This window comes from Zalophus californianus, chromosome 4 (assembly GCF_009762305.2).
Source record: "Zalophus californianus isolate mZalCal1 chromosome 4, mZalCal1.pri.v2, whole genome shotgun sequence".
Classification (NCBI taxonomy): domain Eukaryota; kingdom Metazoa; phylum Chordata; class Mammalia; order Carnivora; family Otariidae; genus Zalophus; species Zalophus californianus.
Genome location: NC_045598.1, coordinates 133,200,253 through 133,225,342, shown reverse-complemented (window position 1 = coordinate 133,225,342; position 25,090 = coordinate 133,200,253). Strand labels below are relative to the sequence as shown.

The following is a 25,090-nucleotide window of genomic DNA, read 5'->3' as shown; positions in this document are numbered from 1 at the left end:
AGTGGATCTAGAGGGAAGATAACCAGGACATGACCTTAATATTAAATGGCTTTCTTAGCTAGCCTTACGTGATGGTTTGAGTTTACCACAAATCCCTTTTAGACTTCTTTTAATCAAGCTAACCGTTGTCCTCTCTGAACATTCAGAGTTTTTTTTTCCCTTTGTGACTTTCCTCATGTCCAAACTGAGAAAATTAAATTTCATAGTCTTCTCCCATCACCAAAAATTTAGATGCCATTAAGTGTGAATTTCATCACCACTTAACAGTTCTTCCAAACGTGCTTATCATTCTGGTAGATTGTATTGATGTCAATTCTTCCCTGCCCCCATAACTCTGTGGTGGACTTGTGCTCATACTGGACTAGACAAATGACTAGTTTGAGGCATAGAATAAGGCAGAAGTGGTGGTATACCAGTGCTTCAGCCTCAAGAAATCTTGTGCATCTACTGTCACCATAAGAAGGACTTGCCTGGGTTTTCCTGTTCGTACCAGAAAAAGAATGGGTGAACCATGGAGCAGTGCCAACATTTAGATATGTGAATAGACCATTTGAACCACAGATGCGTGAAGGGGCTCAGCCAAAATCAGCTGGATCCTGCAGATGCACAAAAAATAATTGGTCATTTTTATATGCGACAGGTTTGAGATTGTTTACTAACCATAAAGTAATACAGTGATATGTTATAACCATCTTTCCTATCTTCTCAGAGATATCCCTGCTCCTTCCCAGTGTTACCCATCAAACTCTGTCCTCAAGTACCCTTTATAACTACTTTTTTTCACAGTATTACTCTAGAAAAAAAAAATCACTTTTTCCCCATTTTCTTTGATGTTTCCCTCTCCACTGGTTATTTGCCCTCTATCTACAAACATACCAGTCTAACCCACACAAAACTTAACGTTCTGCACTATGACAGGCAGAACTCTAAGATGAACCCTAATGACCCATGCTTTTGTATAATCTACTATATGAGTACAGGAGAGACTTGAGAATATAACAGAATATCATTCGTGTGATTCACTTATGTTAGATGGTATACCTGACTTGAAGAATGGGAGATAATTTTTGATGGGCCTTATGTAATTAGATGAGCTCTTAGAAGGGATGGTGCTCTTTCTTGAGGGGAAAAGAGAAGTAAAGTGAGTGTGTTACCGCACCTCACCGGACTCTAAGCCAAAGATGGGTGATAATTTGATGAGGCCAAAGAAAGACCTAGAGATAGTGATTGAGATATGGGTTTATTGGGGGAACTTATGTGCAGGTAGTCCAGGAGTGGCAGACTAGACAAAGCATCTGCTGCTGGGATTTATGAGCACCAAACCTGTAGCTTACTTTTAATTGTAGCCACTTAACAGAGCAATTATCGGTAGCCTCTCCTTCCTTGCATGGCCAATGTTTCAATAAGATCTAAGGCCTGCCATCTGGACACTCTTCATTACAAGGGAGATGCTCTGGGTTGGTCACTCCCAGACCCTCTGATCTTGAACACTGAACATGTTTTTAACATTCTGCTTGATGGGAATATAGAGGGGAGACCGGGATCTCTACATTCTCAAGATAGTAATTAACAGGTACATTCAGGGTGTGCTTTAACAAACTAGCCATCCAGCATATACCATGCAAGTGAGAGAAATCTAATGCATGAATTCATTATTGTTGGGCTTTGAAGACAGAAGTGGCACATTGCAAGGAGCATGTGTTACCTCTAGGAGTGGATAGCAAGGAAAGAAGAACTTCAGTCCTATAACCACAAGTAATTGAATCCTGACAACAACCTGAAGGAGCTTGGATGTAGATTCTTTCTCAGAGCATCCAGAAAGAAAGGCGGACCAGCCAACACCCTGATTGCACAACTGTGAGGAACAGAGCAGAGCACTCAGTCAAGCTCTTCCTGGCCTCCTGTGAGATAATAAGCCACTATTGTTTTAAGCCTCTAAGTTTACAAGATTTTGTTATGCAACCATAGAAAACTAATACACCTCTCAACTTTACTTCTCACATGTGCTTCTTTAAGGCACAATAAGAAAAATTGCTAATACTCTTATAGACAGCACATACTATAGGCCAGGTAGAATTTTAAGTGTTTTACATACAAAATAACATTTAATCCTCAGAGCCTTTTGTATTGTCTTTTTCCAGATGTAAAACTTGAAGTACAAAGAGGTTCATAACTTGCCCAAGGGCACAGGTACTAAATGGCAAAGCAGGGATTCAAACCTAGGCATTCTGGTTTTGAATTTACACTCTAAACCATTGTTTGCCACTCCTCTACTTCCCCAGTTATTATTTGCACCTCTACCCCTAGATTGTGGATTTTGCCCGCAAAACTCTACTGAAACTTCTCTGGCAGAAACACAGGGTCTTGCTAATTCTCAAGTCTAAATAATACTCCTCAGCCATTGTCTTGTTGAAGCTCTCCACAATATTTGACACTGTTTACCACTTTGTCCTTTCTAAAACTCTTCCTGGTTGTCTTCCTGCCCCTGGAAATGTTTTGTCTTTGACACCTCTTCCCTAGCTTACCCTGTAAATGCTGCCATTACTCATGATTGGTCCTCAGCCTTCTCACTGTACAGAAATTCTCTGATTGGCTTCTACTTCTTTCCTGACTTTAGCTGTCATCTGTGTGCCTGTGACATCCAACTAGCCTGTCCCTCTCTCCAGAACTCAGGTTGCATGTTTCCAGCCAGCAACAAGAGAAACATAATTTGAGGTCACCGCCCTCAAACAGAACACATCTAAGATACCCAAGATGAAAGTCCCTGTCATCAATTTCAAACATTATTCCCACTTATCACAGTTTCCTAGCCACACTCCTCTTGAACGTATGGATTTCCTGTTCTCATGTTTCCTACTTTTCTCCTCAGAATCCATTCTGCTCTTAACCCCAAATGATGGCTGACTTTGAAACTTCCACAAAGTAATTTTGCCAGGACATACCTTCATCTTTTAGATAGTCTTTACTAGGTATCTGTGAAGTAATCAGATAAATGGATTTCTTCAAAAATAACTATTGTTCTCCAGATTAGCTGTACCTTAAGCAAATAAAGAATTCCAGCCTTCCTATAAAAGTCCTGAAGAAAAATGATGCTAAGACTTAATAAAGGAGAGATATATTTGTGGGGGGGGGACAAAGAATTTTAGTGTGTTCCACAAATTGAACCTCAGTAATTTATCTATGCCTTGCCTTATCCAATAGGCCAACAAGACTGAGCACTCCAGAGTTTGGAATTATACTTCAGATATACCCAGCTTCCAATAGTCATTTCTCTGTAAAATGTCCACATAAGAATAGGGATCTAAATTGAATATTACTTAGCCATAAAAAAGAATGAAATCTTGCCATATGCAGTAATGTAGATGGAGCTAGAGAGGATTATGCAAAATGAAATAAGTCAGAGAAAGACAAATACCATATGATTTCAGTCATGTGGAATTTAAGAAACAACAGATGAACAGGGGAAGGGGAAAAAAGGAAAAGAAACCATGAGACTCTCAACTATAGAGAACAAACTGATGGTTGCCGCAGAAGAGGAGGGTGTGGGGGATAAGTTTAATGGGTGATGGGGATTAAAGGGAGCATTTGTGATGAGCACTGGATATTGTATTTAAGTGATGAATCACTAAATTCTTCTTTTGAAACCAATAGTACACTATATATTAAATGGAATTTCAATAAAAACTTGAAAGAATATAGATAAGTAAAATAATAAAACCATGAGAAAACTAAAAATAATTAAAAAATAAAGTCAACTTCTTAATCTTGTTGCCACTGCCATGAAGAAAGCTGGGATGAGGTAAACCCAAAATTCATCTCTATTGCCACCTGATAGTAAAAGTTTGAAATAACTTTTTCCACTTGTAGTTCCAGGAACATCTCTGCCCTCTCTTCTCTTAGTCTGGTATTAAGCCTAGAAGCATATATCTACTTTTTAAAATTAAATTACTTGAGATATGGTTCAAATAATTCTCTCAGCACTCAGATATGCCACTGTGATAAATGCAATGAGGTAATTGCCTTTTCTTCTGGCCTTCGACCAGTGCATCCCCCATGCTTACCTGTTTTGCCAACAGAAAAGGATGCTCATTCTCCCAGTAATAGGGGCCTCTTGATGGCTTAGGGCCCTTGAGCTCTGGCTACACATCTTAAGTGAGTGCTGTGCCTCAATAAACATAATGAAATGAAACTAATGTTAGTGAAAAGTAGTATTAAAAGTGCAGGGACCAAAATCATCAAACTTTGGAAGTAAACTTGTGTGAGCACATGAATTCTTTCAAAGCCTCAGATGACCACTTGGTATAGGACCAACTTGCCTGGTAAATGTTGACCAATTGCTTTCAAAGGTAATAGATTCTAAAGGACAACTTGACTAAAAAGTTTACAATTCTGTAGGAAATGAGCCTGAGTAACTCAGGCTGAGGGTGTTGATAAACCATCTGCCTTCAACATGAAATTATAACATATAAGTTCTTTTTCCATATATCTACACACACATCTTTTTCCAGGTATAGTGAAAAGGGGGTGGAGGGAAGCAACTAAAAAGTGTATGTCAAGCCAAAAGATATTGCTGGAGTTTGTTTTAACTTAAGACTCAAAAAACAAAACATTTTCTTAGTTGTAATAGAAATGAGGTACTAGATTCTAGTCCTGTATCTATTATTTGTTAGCTCTGTTATCCTATTTATAAAATAAGCCTCATTTGTTAAGTTAGATAATAGCTCACAGACTTACTAGGAGAAAATAAGGACATGGAAGTGAGAACACCTGAATCCTCTGAAGTATTCTATAAGTGAATGACATTATTATTGGTTAATCCAAAAGCAATATAATCTGTGTACCTGTCAAAGCCAAGGACTACAAAACCAATAACGCAAGACTGAAATGGTCATGGCTGTGCAAGTTTGTTTTTTTGTGTCAGTGGAAAACGTTCCTAAAGTCAGATTTGCTGAACTGCATGGTAATAGAGTAATTAGTTTTCTAATCCATTTTTAAGTTGCTTTATTTTTAGGTTGTTGCCTAACTGAAGCCAGTTGTAATAATACTCCCAAGTGTGCAGATAAGAAATTTTGGTTTCTGAATTGATGTTGCCTGCACACCCCCATTAAACCTCTGTTCCTGCCTCTCAGCTGCCTGCTTGCCACATAAGCACCCCCTCGATGGAAGGGACCAGAGTCAGGAGCTCCTTCTTGATTCACAGTATCCATCAGTCTGAAATCACCTGCCCCTTTGGAACTACTCTGATTCAAGCTCAATACTCTTCTTCAATTTCTCTTTTAACTTGGTCTTTCACTCTCCTGGGAACACATGTTCAATTGTGCTTTAGATTCTTTTCCCCATCTGTCCATTTTTTTTTTACTTCAGACAATTTGACCACTCAACTCTGACCTCAGGATCCCTCCACAGTGTGCCATTTGGCAGCTGCCCTCCTTCCAGGTTCACAGGAGACTTTACAGTGAACCTGCGCAAGTCCACCAAACCATATGAGCTGTGTTGCTAAGTGATGCTCATGAGTATCATAAGAAGAGTCATCTTATTCGGCCTCACCTACCTTGACTTCTGCTTTCCTGTGCTTTTCCCAGGCCTTTGTATGCACTTGTTGTGTACACATGATCACAGCCAAAGTACACAGGTGGTCACAGTGTTTCCCTCTGTTGACATGGGCTTTCTACAAGCTTAACCCCAAGGCCAGTGTGTATCTGCCAAGGCACTGTAAAGCCTCCAAGCTAGGGGTGAGGTCATAACTCTCTTCTGTTTCCCTTATGAGATAAACCACATCAAGCCTCTCCTAACCCGCCCTTTTGGCCCACACTTGTAAGTTACAGCCATGGGTCTCTTTGCCAGAGGGGTTGGTGTCAGATGCTGGCTCCGGGAGAGTGGATCCTGTAAACTTGCCTCATCAGTAGGCTTTGAGGAATTACCCCAGGGAGCTAGATATGTACTTGCTGCTAGCTTGTTTTTCACAATTATTGTTCTCCTGAGAACATCCAGGATTTCAGCCTCAGAGATAAGACAACTCGGTCTCTCACCGACCCACATTCTGTGTGGATAATTCCAGGGAAAACAGAGGGCAGTACGGATTCCCTGCCCCTACTTGCTAGTCACCTGAGGCAGTGCTTACAAGTGATGACAAATGTCTGAAAATGTAAAGACCTTAGGAAAATGAAATCTCCTGTTTTAACAGCATCTTTTATTATGATTTGTATTATAAACTTATTTTTTTCAAATGATATTCTCTGTTTTAAATTTTCTTCCTTCCTCACTGCCCAGCCTTAGGTTCACCATTAAGTATTGCCGCTGTCAGAATAGGCAACCTCCCTATGCTTTGAATGAGTGCATGAATGTCTCTTCCAAATTCACCTGTGATCTGAAGTACGAAATTTGTTAACACAGGGTCACTTACAGACACTTGTATACAAAACATAAACCTGGATGGCTTTTGTAGTTCCAAACTGACAGTCCACATTATCCCACAGATTAAATGCTTTTTATTTTTTTATTTTTTTTTTCTAAGATTTTATTTATTTATTTGAGAGAGCGAGAATGAGAGAGAGAGAGCACATGAGAGGGGGGAGGGTCAGAGGGAGAAGCAGACTCCCCGCTGAGCAGGGAGCCCGATGCGGGACTCGATCCCGGGACTCCAGGATCATGACCTGAGCCGAAGGCAGTCGCTTAACCAACTGAGCCACCCAGGCGCCCTTAAATGCTTTTTAAAGGGTACTGCATGTTCAGAGACTTGTTATTTTTGGAAAGTAACTTAAAGAAGTTCTAGATATATTCCCTCCTTAATACACTGGTTTAGGGGCAGAGCCTGTTAGTTTGGAGAGAGCCCTAGATAAATATTTAGGTTAGTTAATGTAGTATGAGAAAGCCTGCAATGTTCTCCAATTAATAAAAAAGGATGACAGGGGCTCCTTAATAAACCAGATTCAGCTGAATTCCCTGATAAATGTAGAGATTCTAGAACTCCTTTGCATAATAACTAATACTTATTAAATACTTATGTGATAGTCACTGTTCTACATGTTTTACATGCATTACATTTAATCCTCACACAAACTTCTTAAGGTGGAATAACAACTCTAATGGGTAGATGCTATCATTGCTCCATTTTACAGATGAACAAACTGATATACAGGGTTAAGTTACATACATAGCAAATGTGAAATTGGGATTTAAATTAAGAGAGGCTGGGTCCAGAGTCCACCCACTTAACCAAACCACACCTCTGTTCATTACAACAACTCTCAAGTTATTCCTTTTGCTAATAGTCATGACTCAAGATGGCATAGGTTTTTCTTCCCCTAGGTGAAAGAAAATCCATTGTATTCAGAAGCAGACATTGCCAGTGGGAAATCCAGATTGCATCTAGGGTCCAATCAGTGAATACCATGGGTCCTGAAATGGAGAGGAAGAACCAATAGTTATGGTTTTATTTTTAGCAAAAAAATTCAGGCTTTGTCCATATTTATCACAGCACCCATTCATAATTGCTGATTTTTTCCATGATAAACATAGATAACTTTTGCTTTACCCCTAGCAATATCTAAAAATAATAATCCCTATAGCAAAATATTTTGAATCCCTCAGTTCAAAATATTTCTATATTACTCATCAGAGGTAATTTTGAGACTGGGAATGTGGGTGGGGCAGTGTATGCCTCTCACACATGCTGATAGGATTATTCCCCAAGAACCTCCCCAAGAAAGGGAACAAATATTGCTTTCCCTCAGGGCTTCTTAGAGTCCCTCTTGGAATTGGAATTCATAAAAGATATCTCCCAGGAGTGATGAAGAAAAACCCCAAGCAAACTTCACTTTCTCACCTCATTCTCTGAGATCCATCACATGATTTTTTTTCCAGAGAGGCAGGTAGGGCTCTCTCTCTGCTGGGTGGTGTTTTTGGATGGACGTATAAAATTTGATCCTTGTGAAATCCTAGAAGTCCCACATTATCCCAAAATTCAAAATACTAAAGAAAAAGACTAAAGACAGTTCTGTTAAGGAAATGCTATGTTGTATTTCCACATGGAAAGAATATCATGCATGTCTATGTCTTAGGAACTTTTTTTTTAAAGATTTTATTTATTTGAGAGAGAGAGAATGAGAGATACAGAGCACGAGAAGGAAGAGGGTCAGAGGGAGAAGCAGACTCCCCGCTGAGCGGGGAGCCCGATGCGGGACTCGATCCCGGGACTTCAGGATCATGACCTGAGCCGAAGGCAGTCGCTTAACCAACTGAGCCACCCAGGCGCCCTATGTCTTAGGAATCTTAAAACCCAAAATTTAAGAAAGTTCAAGGCACAAGGTATGGGTGTAATATGATACCTTGTGTCAGAAGTTACCTGCTATGGTGAGAATAGGAAACAAAAGTCCAAAGACACAAATGGAGAAAAATTTTGGGGGACTATCATATTTTTATGACTAAAATAGGATTGTAATAATAGACACTCCACAAAGTAGGTTGGGTACTATCTCTTTCCTGTGTTTCCATAACTCCCTATATTTCATGTATCCTACACTTTTGGTTATTTCTTAAATTTCCTACTAAACTTTTAAGCAGAGAGTCTTGTTCATCACAGAGCACTCAGCCCTACCTAGCCCAGTACTCAGCATCTAGTGAGTGTTCAGTAAATAGGTTATTGAATTGGACTAAATATTGGTGTCCCCTGGCCCCCGTGCTCCCTAAATTCATATAGTAAACCCCTAACATCCAATGTGGGGCCTTTGGGAGGTAATTTAGGTTTAGAGGAGCTCATAAGGGTGAGGTCCTTATGATAGAATTGGTGCCATTAAAAGAAAAAGAAACACCAGCGCACATGCTCCCCACCAAACCCTGCTGCCTCTCTGTGCATCATATGAAGATACAGAAGATAGCCATTTGCAAGCTAGGAGGAGGGTCCTCATCAATCATCAGCTGGGCTGGCACCTTGGATTTTCCAGAATTGTTAGAAATAAGTGTCTGCTATTTAGGCCTCCCTGTCTAGAATATTTTGTTACAGAAGCCTGAAAAGACTAATAAATATGTATTCAGTGACTGTGAATGAACAATAGCTTCTGAAGAGCTAGATGTAAAATGCAAGTGAAAATAGCTATGATTATTTCCTAACAGTGGCAAATCCTTCAGTTTCTTCTTTACCTTACCCTGAAAATAAAAACTATCTGCATCCTTTGAAATACTGAAATGTAGGAAAGCAAGGAAAAAAGATAGTTGATCTTCAAAGCAATCATTCATACGAACAAGGAGATGAGGGTGGGTGTGTAGGACAAGATGCAATGAGATGGTGACATTTATTCACAAGTTTATCAGTATTGAGTCTAAGCCAAAAATACTTTTTTTACTCTACAAATGGATCCATTTTGTTGACTATATGTTCTAAGTAACACTTGAGAAATTACTTGGAATCTGCCAGTACACTTAATTTGTATCTCATGAACCAGTCTAACTGTTGCATCTAGAAATCCATTAAGAATAACACATCAAATGGACAGATGAGAGTGAGCAAATGGCTCTGCTGTTTATTTCAGATGAAAAGCATCTGCTTTGTTGACTTTGTTTAATTAGTAATCTAACTTTCCATAGAGTTGTGCAAAGTTGTCATTTCCAGTGTGCGTGCAGTGATGAAAAAATAGCTACTTAGGGTCTTATGCTCTGAAGCCCAGTGAACATAAATTATTCCTTTAAATGCTTTTTTTCCCTCATTAACTGAAAACAGCTTGGACAGAAGAACTCCAAGAGTAACTTCTGGTTCATCAAGCCCAAGGATAGCCTAGGACCTATTGACAGAAAAGTCATAGGAAGTTTATATTCATTGTTCTGCAATTTAGATCAATTAAAGTAGAATGCCCTAGGCAATTGCATGGAGATTTTTAAAATTTATGTTTATCATGTTCAAAAGAGAATAATTTCCCTTTGGAATCGAAAGGATGCAAACAATGAAACTTCTGAAGTACAGAGAGGAAAAAGCCTTCTTTTAGTATTCTGTGATTTTTCCTCTCCTGAAGTAGGAAGACCACTTGGAAAATGAATGAGTGAAACACTAACCTGAAGGCAAAAACCTCGGGACCATTGATAATGTAGTATCTCTATCTCTTTCTTTCTTTCTTTCTTTCTTTTTATTATGTTCAGTTATCCACTGTATAGTACATCATTAGTTTTTGATGTAGCGTTCAGTGATTCATTAGTTGCATATAACACCCGGTGCTCAGCACAACACGTGCCCTCCTTAATACCCATCACTCTGGTACCCCAACCCCCCTCCCTTCTGAAACCCTCAGTTTGTTTCCCCGGGGTCCATAGTCTCGCATGATTCCTCTCCCTCTCTGATTTCTCCCCCTTCAGATTTCCCCTTCCCCTATGGTCCTCCCGGCTATTGCTTACATTTCACAAGAGCGAAACCACCTGATAATTGTCTTTCCCTGCTTGACTTACTTCACTTAGCATAATCCCCTCCAGTTCCATCCATGTCAATGCAAATGGTGGGTATTATTCAGCCATCAGAAAGGATAAATACCCACCATTTGCATCTCTATCTCTTTCTTAAAACAACCTGAGAAAACAGCTTTAAGGAAGTATGTAAAATGAAGGGGGATGGAATGGTGAGTTGAGTTAGCACAAAAAAGGGAGAAATCTTGTCAGATATGCTCTCCCTTCCATCAGAATTTCTGCCTTTTTTTACCTTTGGCTATGAATTTTTTTACTTGATCTCTGAATCCTCTGAATTTTCACCTCATAAGGAATTATTATTCTGCCCACGGAGTTAGGAGGTATTAAAACTAGTAAAATGTTGGTGATATGTCAATTATTACATAACAATGAAAAATCACAGAAAAGCAAGAAATAGAATGTCTCTAAACAGGCTTAAGCATAGATGATGCAGCTTTTCAATATATAAACAATGCAGAGACTCTGGGATCATTATCTAACCCCATAAAAAGTGAAGCAAACACATTTCTATGCATCCAAACAAGGTAGAACATAAACCTGTGTCCTCATAACAGCAGGATCTTGCATGTAGTAGAATGGTGTCTCTAACACTTTGCAAAGCCAGAAAAGAGAGATTTACATCCATGTCGCCTATTACCTAGTACCCAAGTCTCAAAAAAGCACTTTAGCTTAAAAACAGTGCACGTAAGTGGGAAGAAACAGAATTCTGTTTTTCTTTTGATCTCCATTTAGTTTCAGTCAACAACTATTTAAGAATTCACTGTACCAAAAACTATGGAGAGTTAAAATAGAAAATGAAGGTTGTTTTCCCTGAAGTAGTTCACAAAATAATGGAATTAAAAGGACAGATATGAGTGTGATCTTTTTGTTTTAATCAACTAAACAACTGCGAAAACAACTGTTTGGGTTAAAAAAAGGGGAAGCAATGGGGTGAACCATCTACAAAAGGACAGATGGGAACGGAACTTCTGCAGAAAACTTTTTCAAGGTGGGGAGGAAAAGGAAAGAGAAGAGATTAAATTGACTTTTTGAGTCTGGGTTAAATAAGAAACTATGTTACTATATAAAATTAATATCAAGTAGTAATATAGACTGTAAATACCATATCATCAATTTCTCAATTACTCCTTATTAAACCACTCCTATACTCTCACACTGCAGTAATTGTTGGCCCATGCTACCTTTCACTGGAACACTTAGGTCCCCTTAACTCCCATACTGGTTTCAAGGTCTAAGGTGCTAGAACAAAATCGTTCTATTTTCTCCTACATGATAACGTGGAAAGACCCCAACTGCCATGCTCGTAACTTGAGAACCTCTCTCTATTCTCAATTTTCCAGATTAAGGAGCTTTAGCTCAGAGAGGTAAAGTAACTTAGCTAAACAAGACTTGCTGTGGTCTAAATGTTTGTGACTCCTAAATGCAAATGTTGAAATACTAACCCCCAAAGTGATGGTGGTAGGAGGAGGGGTCTTTGGGAATTGATTAGGTCATGAGGGTGGATCCCCCACCAATGGGATTAGTGTTTACTAGTGTGGTGGGAAAGAGACCCTAATGAGCTTTCTAGTCCCTCTGCCATGTGAGGATTCAACCAGAAGTCTGCACCCCAGAAAAGGGTCCTCACCCTGTTGGCACCCTAATCTCAGACTTCCAGTCTCCAGAACTGTGAAAAATAAATGTTTGCTGTTTATAAGCAACCTAGCATGTGGTGTTGGGGTTTTGGAATATAGGTGAGGTTCAGTGGGGTGAGGTCTGGAGCTGACGACCAAGAAAGAATTCTTGAGACGTCTTTGGTGCAAAATGGTGGTTTATTAAAGCATGGGGGCGGGACCTGTGGGCAGAAAGAGCTGCTGCAACAGGGTTGTGAGGAGTGGCTGATTATATACTATGGGACTGGGGGAGGTAAGGAAAAAGGGAGGTTTCCGAAAAAACTATGTGTTAAAGAAGACTCACAGGATACCAGAGGCCTTGCTATTGTCAAGTTAAGGTTGTTTTTCCTTCTAGTAAGGCATTAACGTGAAGATAGTTGGGAGCTTCTGTCAATGGACGGCAGGTTATAAGGAACTTTAATTGTATTTATATTCCTTTCTGGAAGCTAGGCCATTGATAGAAATGTTTTGTTCTTGTAAACTGAGGGAGACTCATGTCTTACAGGATTGTGATCTCTGTAAATTAACTATTTGTTTTTCCTTTCCTTAGCTTTAGGGCGGCCGGGAGTGCATGAGGAATGTCACATATATCCCATGGTGGGGGGTGGGGTGTCAGCCCCTGCTTTCTCCTCAGCTTGCCTTCTATTCCCTTATCACGTGGTATTTTGTTATAGCAGCCTGAAGGGACTAAGACGAGACTTGAAGTTCTTCATCAAGAGGTACAGCAAAGCTTTGAAGCTAGGTTGTCTGATTGCATAGACTGTCGTGATCTTTGTGCTACGAATTGACCATCATCCCCAATCTTCATGTTTTCTACTGTGAACATTGTAGACTTTTTCTCCTGTCTGGAGACTTTGCACCAGCTCATTCCTCTTCCTAAAACTCTCTTCCCCTAGTTAGCTGGGAGACCATTCATGGGCCACTTTTATATTTCTGCTCAAAAACCACCTCAATAATTCCAGCCCTCACAACCCTGCTTAACATGTGGTGATGAGCACTGGGTGTTACATGCAACTAATGAATCATTGACCACTACATCAAAAACTAATGATGTACTATATGCTGGCTAAGTGAATATAGTAGTAAAAATAAATAAATTAATTAATTAATTAATTGCGTCTTCTCACCCTGGATTCCTGCTACATTTTATTCCATAGCACAGATCACCTCTAATAGAGAATTGTTATGCTTGTTCATCTTCCTAAACTACAGCAGAGGTTTATACTTTTTTTGTCCACTGATGTATTCTAAGCACCTAGAACAGGGACTGGTTCACAGCCAAGATACCTGGATTGGCTAACAGACAAAGTTGGCTAAAGGCTGCACTGACGTAATTGAATATTAGAGGGAACATGCATGTCGAATAAGTTAATGTTTAACTACCAGGAGGGGCGCCTGGGTGGCTCAGTCGTTAAGCATCTGCCTTCAGCTCAGGTCATGATCCCAGGGTCCTGGGATCGAGCCCCACATCGGGCTCTCTGCTCAGTGAGAAGCCTGCTTCTCCCTCTCCCTCTGTCTGCCGCTCTGCCTACTTGTGCTCTCTCTCTGTCAAGTAAATAAATAAAATCTTTAAAAATAAAATAACTATCAGGAAAGGGAACTGTCAAATAAGTTAATGTTTAAATAACTACCAGGAAAGGGAACTCATAAGTCACATCTTCCTTAGACTGCTGGGATAATTAGATGCATTATAAAAACCCATTCTGTGAGGGGCACCTGGGTGGCTCAGTCGTAAGCATCTGCCTTCGGCTCAGGTCATGATCCCAGGGTCCTGGGATCAAGCCCCACATCGGGCTCTCTGCTTGGCGGGAAGCCTGCTTCTCCCTCTCCCACTCCCCCTGCTTGTGTTCCCTCTCTCGCTGTGTCTCTCTCTGTCAAATAAATAAATAAAATCTTTAAAAAAAAAATCCATTCTCTGCCCCTTCAATTTCTATAATTTGTCACCATAGCATGTAAAGCAAGCTTTCAAAGAAAAGAGGAACAGAATAAAGGCCCAGAGACAAAAACTTATGAAGAAAGTAAGAATTTGATAATTAGAACATCTTTCTTTTCATGGTTAATAGTTCTCTGCATTATTCCTGCATTGAATAATAAATATGCTTGTATTGGAATACTTTATTTCATCATAGTTTTAACAATTATAATTCTGTTTATAACCTTTGTACACTGTCTTTAAAAACATGTGTATAAACATATACATGCCTAACGTGTTAAAAGGCCCAATGATCCTACTGCCACTAGCAACCCCCTCTGAGATAAACACTGAGTTGAATAGACATTTCTCAAAATATTTTTTATATTCATGTAGTAATATAAAAATATGTGAAGTCAGTTCATACAATGCATGATTTGCAACTTTTTTTACTAAAAAAAAAAGTATCTTGAATGTTTACCCCGCCTACACTTAAAATTTTTTTCAGTTTTATTGAGATAGAATTGGCATACATAATGTATAAGATTAAGGTGTGCAGCATAATGACTTGACAGAAGTACTTTGAAATGATTGCCAAAATAAGTTTAGCTAATATCTATCACTTCATAGTTACAAAAGTTTTTTTCCTTATGATTAGAACTTCTAGGATTTACTCCTAGCAACTTTCAAATATACCATATAGCCATGTTAGCTATAGTTGTGACATAATAATGTGATCACCAGCAGTTACTTATCTGGTAACTAGAAGTTCGTTCCTTTTGACCACATTCACCCAATTTCCCCACTCCCTACGCTCTGCCTCTGGTAACCAAAAATCTTTTTCTTTAAACTTGCTTTTGTTTTGTTTTTTTGGATCCTATATGTCAGTCTAATTGTACAGTATTTGTTTTTCTGACTTATTTCACTTGGCATAATTCCCTCAAGTTCCATCCATGTTGTCACAAATGGCAGGATATCATTCTTTTTTATGGCTACAGTATTTCATGTGTGTATGTGTATTAATCTTTATTTGTTCATCTATTGATGAACATTTAGGTTGTTTCTACATCTTAGCTGTTGTAAATAATGCTACAATGAACATGATATACTGTTTTCCTTTCCTTCGGATATGTACCCAGAAGTGTAATTGCTGAATCATATGATAGTTCAATTTTTAATTTTTGAGGAACCTCTGTGTTTTCTATAGTGACCACACCAATTTACATTTCCATCACTGCACAAGGGTTCCTTTTTCTTCACATTTTTGCCAACACTTGTTATTTCTTGTCTTGTAATTCTAAAAAGTATAAAGTGATATCTAATTATGGTTTTTATTTACATTTCCCTGGTGTTTAGTGACGTTGAGCACCTTTTCATATACTTTTTGACCATTTCAGTACCTTCTTTGGGAAAGTCTATTCAGGTCCTCTGCCCATTTTAATCGGATTATTTGGATGCTACTGAGCTATTATTTGGGTGCTATTGAGCACCTCCCCCCGGGTGCTATTGAGTTGTAAATGTTTCTTATGTATTTGGGATATTAACCCCTTATCAGATGTATAGTTTACAAATATCTTCTGTCATTCAGTAGGTTGCCTTTTTGTTTTGTTGATTGTTTTACTGTGCAGAAACTTTTTAATTTGCTGTAGTCCCACTTTATTTTTTATTTTTTTTGCTTGTACTTCGGTGTCGTATCCAAAACATCATTGCCAAGGCTCATGTACTCATGTCAAAAAGTTTGTCTCTTTTGTTTTCTTCTAGGATTTTTTGTGGTTTCAGGTCTTACATTTAAGTCTTTAATCCATTTTGGGTTAATTTTTGTGAGTGGTGTAACATAGGGATTTAGTGGGAATCTTTTGCATGTGAATATACAATTTTCCTAGCACCATTTGTTAAGGAGACTGTTTTCTCCACTGAGTATTCTTGACTCCCTTATCAAACATTAGTTGACCATATACGCATGGGTTTATTTCTGAGCTCTCAATTTTGTTCTATTGGTCTTTTTTTCCCCCCAATGCCATACTGTTTTGATAACTATAGCTTTGTAATATAGTTTGAAGTCATGACACATGATGTTTAATTCTTCTTTCTCAGGATTGCTTTGGCTATTCAGGGTCTTTTCTGGTTCCATACAAATTTTAAGATTGATTTTTCTACTTCTTTGTAAAATGCCCTCAGAATATTAATAGGAATTAGAAAAATCTATAGATGAATTTTGATAGTATGGACACTTTAATAATATTCTCCCAATCCAAAAACATGAGATATCTTTCCATTTATTTCTGTCTTCAATTTATTTTACCAATATCTTGTTGTTTTTAGTGTCACAATCTTTCACCTTCTTGGTTAAATTTATTCCTAAGTATTTAATTATTTTTGCTACTATTGTAGATGGGATTGATTTCTTTCTCAGATAATTCAGTATTAGTGTATAGAAATGCTACTGGTTTTTGTATGTTGGTTTTGTTTCCTACAACTTTGCTGAATTTGTTGATTAAATCTAGCAGATTTATAATGAAGTCTTTAGGGGTTTCTATATATAAAATCACATCATCTGCAAATAGAGACAATTTTACTTCTTCCTTTCCAATTTGGATATCTTTTATTTCTTTTTCTTGCCTGGTTGGTCTGACTAGGACTTCCAGTACTATGTTGAATAGGTAGGGTGAGAGTGGGCACCCTTATTGTGTTTCTGATCTTAGAGGAAATGCTTTTAACTTTTCACCATTGGATATAATGTTAGCTGTGGCCTTGTAATACATGGCCTTTATCATGCTGAGGTATGTTCCTTCTATACCTAATGTGTTGAAAGCTTTTATTATGAACTGATGGTGAATTTTGTCAGTTGCTTTTTTTTCTGCATCTATTGTTATGGTCATATGATTTTTATCTTTCATTCTATTAACATAACAAATGAACTACATTTATTGACTTGTGTATGTTAAACCATCCTTAAAACCCAGGGATGAATCCCGCTTGACCATGGTGTATGATTCTTTTAATGTCCTGCTGAATTTGATTTGCTAGTATTTTTTGAGAGTTTTTGCATTTATATTTATCAGGGATATTGCCTGTAGTTTTTGTTCCTTGCAGTGTCTATCTCGCTTTGGTATCAGGGTAATTCTATCCTTGTAAAATGAGTTTGGGTATGTTCCCTCCTCTTTGAATTTTGAAAGAGTATGAGAAAGATTGGCATTAATTATTCTTTAAATGTTGGTAAAACTCACCAGTGAAGCCATCTGATCCTGGCCTTTTCTTTGTTGGGAGATTTTTGATTCATGATTCAATCTCCAAACTAGTAATTGATTTTAGATTCTCTATTTTTCCTGATTCAGTCTTAGTAAGTTGAAAATATCCATTTCTTCTAGTATGTTGGTTTATAGTTCATAATAGCTTCTTATGATTCTTTGTATTTCTGTGGTATCAGTTGTAATGCTTCCTCTTTCATGTATCACTTCATTGATTTGGGTACTCTTTTTTTCTTGGTTAATCTAGCTAAAGTTTCATTAGTTTATCTTTCCAAAGAACCAACTGTTAGTTCGTTAATATTTTCTATTGGTTTTCTGTTCTGTTTTATTTATTTCTGCTTAGTCTTTATTATTTCTTTCCTTCTGCTAACTTTGGTTTTAATTTGTTCTTTTTCTAGTTACTAAGGTGTAAAGTTAGGTTATTATTCTTATTCTTTGTATTTTCTTTTCAGAACTATAAACTTTGCTCTTAAAACAGCTTTTGCTGCATCCCATTAGTTTTGGTATGTTTGTTTCTATTTTTCTTCATCTTGAGATACTTTTTAATTTCCCCTTAACTACTTCTGTGATCCACTGGTCATTCAACTAAGTGTTATTTAATTTTCATGTATTTATGAATTTTCTCGGTTTCTTCCTGTTGTTGATTTCTAATTTCATACCAATGTGTTCAATATATACTCTGTATGATTTCAGTCTTCTTAAATTTGCTAAGACTTATTTTGTGGCCTAACATATGGTCTATCCTAGAAAATGTTCTGTGTGTGCTGAAGAATGTATATTCTGCTGTAGCTAAATAAAATGTTCTGTATCTATCTGTTAGGTCCATTTGGTCTACAGTGCTGTTCAAATCCACTGTTTCCTTATTGATTCTCTACCTGAATGATCTCTCTATTATTGAGAGTAGGGTAATAAAGTTCTCATCTATTACTATATTCATGCTTATTTATCCTTTTAGTTCTGTTTTTGCTTTATATATTTAGATGCTTTGATGTTGGGTGCATACATACTTATTTATAACTTGATGAATTAACTTCTTTGTCATTATATAATGACCTTTGTCTCTTGCGGCCATGTTTAATTTAAAGACCTTTGCATTTGGTGTAAGTATAGCTACCCCTGCTCTCTTTTGGTTACCATTTGTTTCAAATATCTTTTTCCATCCCTTTGCTGCATTTATGTGTTTCCTTAATGCTATAATTAGTGTCATAAGCAACATATTATTGGGTCTTTTTTTTTTTATCCATTTGCCATTCTGTATTTTTGATTGGAGAGTTTAGTCTATGCTTAAAGTAATTATTGGTAGATGAGAAGTTACTACTGCCACTTGGTTAATTGTTTGCTATTTGCTATTTTTTAGATGCTTCCTCTCACTCTGGCTTCCTTTATGATGTGAAGACATTTTGTGGTGGTATACTTTGATCCCTTTAACATAATCTTTTGTGTAACTTCTATAGGTTTTTTTCTTTGTGGTCACCATGAGGCTTACCTAAAATACTTTATAACACTCTACTTTAGGCTGTTAACATATTAATTTTTACTCTCCCCCCCATTTTAGGTTACTGATATTAGAATTTACATATTTTTATATTGTATCTTTAATAACCAATTATAGTTATTTTAGTACTTCTTTTTAACTTTAGAGTTGTAAGTGAAGTACATGCTACCATTATCATATTAGAGAATCTGACTGACAAAACTTGCTTTTACTAGTGAATTTTACATTAGCTTCATATATTTTCATGATATTAATTAAAATCCATTTACTTCTAGTTGAAAAACTCTTGTTTGCATTTCCTGTAAGAGAGAGAGAGCTAAGGATTTTGAACTCACTTAGCTGCTTCTTTTTGTTGTTGTTTTTTTGTTTGTTTTTTGAAAGTTCCCCCTTCTTCACTTCTTAAAGGTCAGCTTTTCTGGGTATAATATTCTGGGTCAACAGGTTTTCTTCCCAATATTTTTAATTATCATACCATTTATGCTGGCTTGAAAATTTACTTTTGAAAAATTCACTAATAGTCTTATGAGGGTTCCCTTGTATGTGTCCTGTTACTTTTTTCTCTTGCTGCTTTCAAAATACTTTGTCTTTGACTTTTAACAATTTAATTATAATATGTCTCAGTGTAGCCTTTTTCAGATTCAACCAATTTGATACTCTTTGGGCCTCATGGCCTGGATGTCCATTTCTTTTCCCCGGTTTGGGAACATTTTGGCCATTATTGCTTGAAATAGACATTCTGTCCTTTTCTCTTTGTCTTCACCTCTGGTAATTCCATAATGTGTGTATATATATTTATGGTATCCCATAAGTCCCCAAATCTTTCTTCATTGCTTTTCATTCCCTTTCCTTTTTGTTCCTCTGCCTAGAGAATTCCAATCAGGTGCTCTAGGTCATTGGTTCTTCTGAATGGTCAAATCTGCTATTGAAACTATCTATCGAATTTTTCAGTCACTCTTTAGCTCTAGGATTTCTGTTTGATTTATTTGTTTATGGTTTCTATTTCTTTGTTGAACTACTTGTTTTGTCCATGCACTGTTTTCCTAATTTCATTTAGTTCCTGAGTGTCTTGTGGTTCACTGAACTTCTTTAATGTGATTAGTCCGAATTCTTTGCAAGTTCATACATCTCTATTTCTTTAGTGTTGCTTATTGGAGCTTTATTTCCTTTGCTTGTGTCATGTTTATCTGTCCTTTTTGTGATTCTTGATTCCTTACATTGTATCTGCACAGCAGAGGAAGCAGAATCCTCTTTCAGACTTTATAGGTTTGTTTTGTCAGTGCTTCACCAGTCAGCTCAGCTTAAGGTTCTGGACATGTTGGCTGATGGCATCCTTGGACAGGTGGAGCTTGCTATCAGGGTCTTTTTGGGCAATGCCTCTGCCTTAGCTCCAGGGGGTGGGTGGTGCAGCATTGCCTAAAAAACAGTTGAATAGTGCTGCTGGCTTGGTTCCCTGTCTAATAGAGGCAATGGGATGGACTCCACAGTTGTTCAGTTTTTCTGGTCAGGATTCCTTGATGGTCAGGGCCAGGAACTATACTCAGCAGTGGGTAGGGCTGTATATTATCTTCCCTGCCCAATGGGACAGCAGAATGGGCCCCAGGGACAGCATGTGGACATGAATTAGGTAGAATGTACACTGAATTTCTTGGCTCAGTGGAGCCACTGGTTTTGCTCTCCAACGTGGAGAGTTGCTGGGTTTGCTTTCTGCTTAAGCACCACAGTAAGTGAGACTGTAAGATGGGCTGCACAACTTTGTAGTTCTGGTTGTTCCCAGGCTGGATGAGCTGAGGGCTGTATTCAATAATAGGCAGGGCTGTGAATTAGTTTTCTGGCCTGGTAGTGCCTACTGTACGGGCTCCAAAGCCAGCAAGGTTCTTGTATGGGGATCAAATTAGGCAGAACTTGGCACCACACTCCCTGGCCTGATGGGTCACTGTCCTGCTTCTTCAGGTGGGCAGAGCCACCAGCTGGGGTCTCCACTCAGATGGGCTATATAGATACTCAGGAGCTCTGGTTTTATTTCCTGGACAGGCCAGCTGGAGGTTGTATTTTGCTTTGGGAGGGGCTACAAATTAGCTTTCCTGCCCAGTTGAGGCTGTAGAACAGGCCCCAAGGCTGGCAAAGTTCTTTGGGGACTGAATCAAGCAGAAGTGCACACTATGCTCCCTGGCCAGACAAGGCCACTGGCTGGGCTCTCCAATCAAATGCCACTGTAATCAGTCCTGTGGAGTGGGTTACACTGATTCCCAGGAACTCTGGTTAGTTTCTTGATTACACCATTTTTTTAGAAGATTTTATTTATTTGACAGAGAGAGACACAGCGAGAGAGGGAACACAGCAGGGGGAATGGGAGAGGGAGAAGCAGGCTCCCCACCAAGCAGGGAGTCCAAGGTGGGGCTCGATCCCAGGACCCAGGGATCATGACCTGAGCCAAAGGTAGATGCTTAACGACTGAGCCACCCAGGAGCCCCTGATTACACCATTTTTTAAAGGGTCTGAAGATTATATGTAACAAAGCTACCTTGTCTTAAATTCTTTAGGGAGAAATGTTCTTTCCCATTTATCTCCCCAGTTCCTTGCAGATTGCCTACCACACAGTAAGAGCTCAATGAAAGAAAATATTTCTATCATTTTTTGACCTGTGAACACAGTCTACTTGCTGGAACATGTGCCTCATCTAAGCTTAAAACCACTATGAGGGTTGGAATAACCATATCTACTTTCAAATGAGAAAACTGGGATTTTGAAAGGTTTAAACAACTTGTCCAAGATTACAGAACTAAATGGTGGTGAGCCACTGTTAGAACCAGTTTTAGGTCTGACTCTGAAGACCACGTTCTCAAGCCTCATACCATACTGCCTTAAGCTATAATAAATACAAATTGAATAAATGAATCTTCACTTGTAAAAATCTGTGTTGAAAACCAAGTATCATGCCCTGCATGAACTCCTTTAAAAGTAAAAAGTTAATGAATAGGGGAAAAAAGACTAAAGCCAAATACAGAGCTGAGACTACTGGAGAGAGTAGATAGTAAACAGAGCAAAGGGCAGATGGAGGGGATGATGGGAAAGGAGACTGGAAAGAGTCTACGCAAGTCATGAGGACCTTGCGGGTGGGTGTCAAACTAAGGAATACATCAGTGGGCAATTACTATGGTCTGTGATTATAACATGAAGTGATCAGAATAGTGCTTCAGGAAGAGGCTGTGGGGAATAAAGTAGAAGAGGTGTCAGATGCAAATAATAGTTCTGCCATGATCCAGAAGGAAAGAAGTGAGCTGAGCAAAGTAAAGACAATAATAATAAACAACAAGGATTCAGCATGGGAGATGTTTAGAAATAAAACTGAGGAATGCAGCTGCTGGTTGGATATGAAAAATAGAAAGGAGTCCAAAATGATGGTGTTAGAAACTGTCAGAGAGAATGTGAGTCCATGAACTAGCATGACCAAGAAGAAAGGAATCAAAAGGAAAATGAGCTTAATTTTGAAAATTTTTATTTAAAATATAAAGAACATCTGAGTAGATTACAGAGAAGGGTAAGTTATTTTTCAACATACCATCTCTTATTTTAGTGGAGACAAAGGGAAAATAAGTGAATAAAGCTGTAAATATGTATTTAATGCCTACTCTGTCAGTCCTTAGCTAGGTATTTATAGTCTAGAAGGAAAACTGACACTTAAGCTAGTGTTTATTATAATTGCTAAAGGTGACAATGAAAGCTGAGAGGGAGTAAGCATTAAGTGATTTCCATCGTTCTTACTCTCTCCACAAGGAAATCTAGAGAACAAGAGTACCAGAGAATGAGGAAGGGCTCCATGTTACTCAACACTCTTCTTATGGTGTCAGAATGCCCTGACTTTGTCTCACTTCTCTCCAGTTTTGTTATCAATGCCCAGGATTAAAGACATTGAAGACAGCTTATCAAATATAAAGCAAATGTGGAGCAAATTTACTAGCAAATGTTCCTTAGTTTGGCAGGTTGGGGGAGGATTGGCAAAATCAGAATTCAAAATTTTCTCAAACAACTAAAATAATAAAAGCCCAAAAAATATTTTAAATTGATAAATGTTTATAAACTTCTTTTCATATTCCATATGAAAAAACAACTGAGGTTTTCATTGAATCCCAAGTTCAATAAAATCTACATGTAAACCCAGGCCACATTAATAAAAGTTAAATTTCAAAATCTTGGCCAAAAAAAAAAAAATCCATCATATTCTTTACTGGTCAGGACACATTTGAATAGTTGACTGAATTTTAGATATCTGACCTTACAGCGAAATTGGTAAACTTGAGCAGTATAAGGAGAATACCAGGAAAGATGAAGCATATAAAGAGTTATATTTTTAAAGAGTTGGATAAGGAACAGAACTGTCTTAAAGGATTTCAGGGGTAGTAATGTGGAAGAGTAATTAAGCTCACCCAAATTAGGTCCAGAGAGCAGAACTGGAAGCAGTCAGGCATTACCATTTCTCTCCATTTAAGGACAAACTTTCTAGAAAATACAGCTGTATTAATAGAATGGGCTATCACATAAGCAACTTGACTGATATTGTAAGGCATCTATCTCTAGTAAGGAAGGAAGTCACATAAAAAGTGGGAGATTGATTTTAACAACCTTGTCTGTATGGTTAGATGACCCTACATTTTCCAGAAGATCGCAGTAGTAATTAGTTTCCACATGAGAAGGGAGGTATTGAATCAGTACAATGGAGAGGAAGAGCTAGAATTTAGAGTGTGGAATCCTGGATTTGAATCTTGATTCTGCCAGTTGCCAGTTGTGTCATTTTAGAAAACTGTTTCCTCATGTAAAAATGATAATGGTGATAATACCTGCCTGACTTTATGAGCCAATTAGGTGAGATCATGTATGTGAAGTACCATGTATTACTTTTGAAAAGACATGATAAATTGCTAGTTTTTATTACTAAATATCAAAAAATTAGTCTCAAATCTTCTAATTGGGAAATTGAAACCATTCTGACCTCATTAAACTTATATTCCAGGGAAAAATTGTTTTCTTCTGCTTAGTTCAGACCAAGATCTTAAAACATCAAGTAACCAACTCCAGGCATTAATTAAAACCTTGTGCAAATGATGTTTTTCCTGTAAATCATTCAGGATCTATTTCTTAACTTTATCTATTCCTATAAACCTTTATTTCACTCTTATCTGTTAGTACAAAAAGGGAACAATATTTGAATATCATTCTGTGTGTGAAGAGTTTATACTGTAGAATATTTCTAGAACCAATAAGTACCACATTTTTCCATTTATTCAGTTTTGGCTTTGATGTTTTATAATGTTCTTATAAAGATCAGGTCTCAGACACAGTGCTGACTCAAAGTTATTCTGCTCTTTCTCTTTTCCTTAGAATTATCTTGCTCCCTTAATGTTTTCCAGGCTGGAGTAGCTTTTCAGAAAAAGGAGAGGTCCCTGATACTGGTTTGCTCATAACAGAACCCATGCTAAGACAGGCTGTTGAGCCAAACAGTGGGTGCCAGCAACATGATGCAAGACCTTTGAATACACTTTCTCCAGCAAATGCCAACTCTTTTTCTGCTATTTCCAGTATCTAAACTGCTTGCCAATATATTTCTAATATACTGCTGTCTGGTTTATCTGTGAATTGGAGACAGAGCTATATTTTAACATTAGGGACAATGAATGTCCTCAAACCCCAAAGTTAAGCATTTGGTCTTCTTGTTGATAGGTACAGAATAAAGTGCAATCTGAGAGTATATTGTGTGTCAGCATCAACCAAATACCCAATTACATTAATGCTTACCCTCTCAAGTGTCAGGGATGATCTCTTATGTTTAGATTTAGTCCTACAATTAGAAATAGCAAAAGAAGTAAAATTCATAACACAAACTAAAATCAAAGTGCTAGTGTGTAATCTCTTTCTAGGGAAGCACAGTTAAGAGTTTGGGTACTTTGTTGTTTTTTGTTTTTTTGTGGACTTCATCACTCATCTTTGGGAAAAAAGAAAGAATAAATGTGATACTATTATATGCTTCCAAATATCTAGCAGGTATCTAATTTTTTCCCATGAAGGATTTCAAAGTTCCTATCCTTTGGGGAATTTAACTGGTTTAATGAAAAGATGAATTAAGAGTCCATATATCCAGATTCTATTCCAAGCTCTAACAAGTAACTATGTGTATAACGTAACTTGACGTCTTCACAAGCTGTCTCGTCCATATAATTAGGGAGTGAGTTTAGTTATCAACTCCCCATCAGTTCAAATGGTCTGGTATTTGTTCTCTTTGGGATTCCTTGACACATTGCTAAAGATAAAAATATAAGTTGTTATTTCAAGTTAATAACCTGTTATC

At 37.8% G+C, this 25,090-nt stretch overlaps 1 long non-coding RNA gene across 1 annotated transcript; it reads right to left on the bottom strand.

Annotated features, from left to right (window-relative positions):
- Nucleotides 1-470: 470 nt before the first annotated feature.
- Nucleotides 471-5,687, bottom strand: LOC113930080. Its single transcript, XR_003522470.2, has 3 exons — nt 5,552-5,687; nt 4,062-4,165; nt 471-596 (listed from the first exon to the last, which is right to left on the bottom strand). It is a non-coding gene; the product is annotated as an uncharacterized LOC113930080 (long non-coding RNA).
- Nucleotides 5,688-25,090: the final 19,403 nt, after the last annotated feature.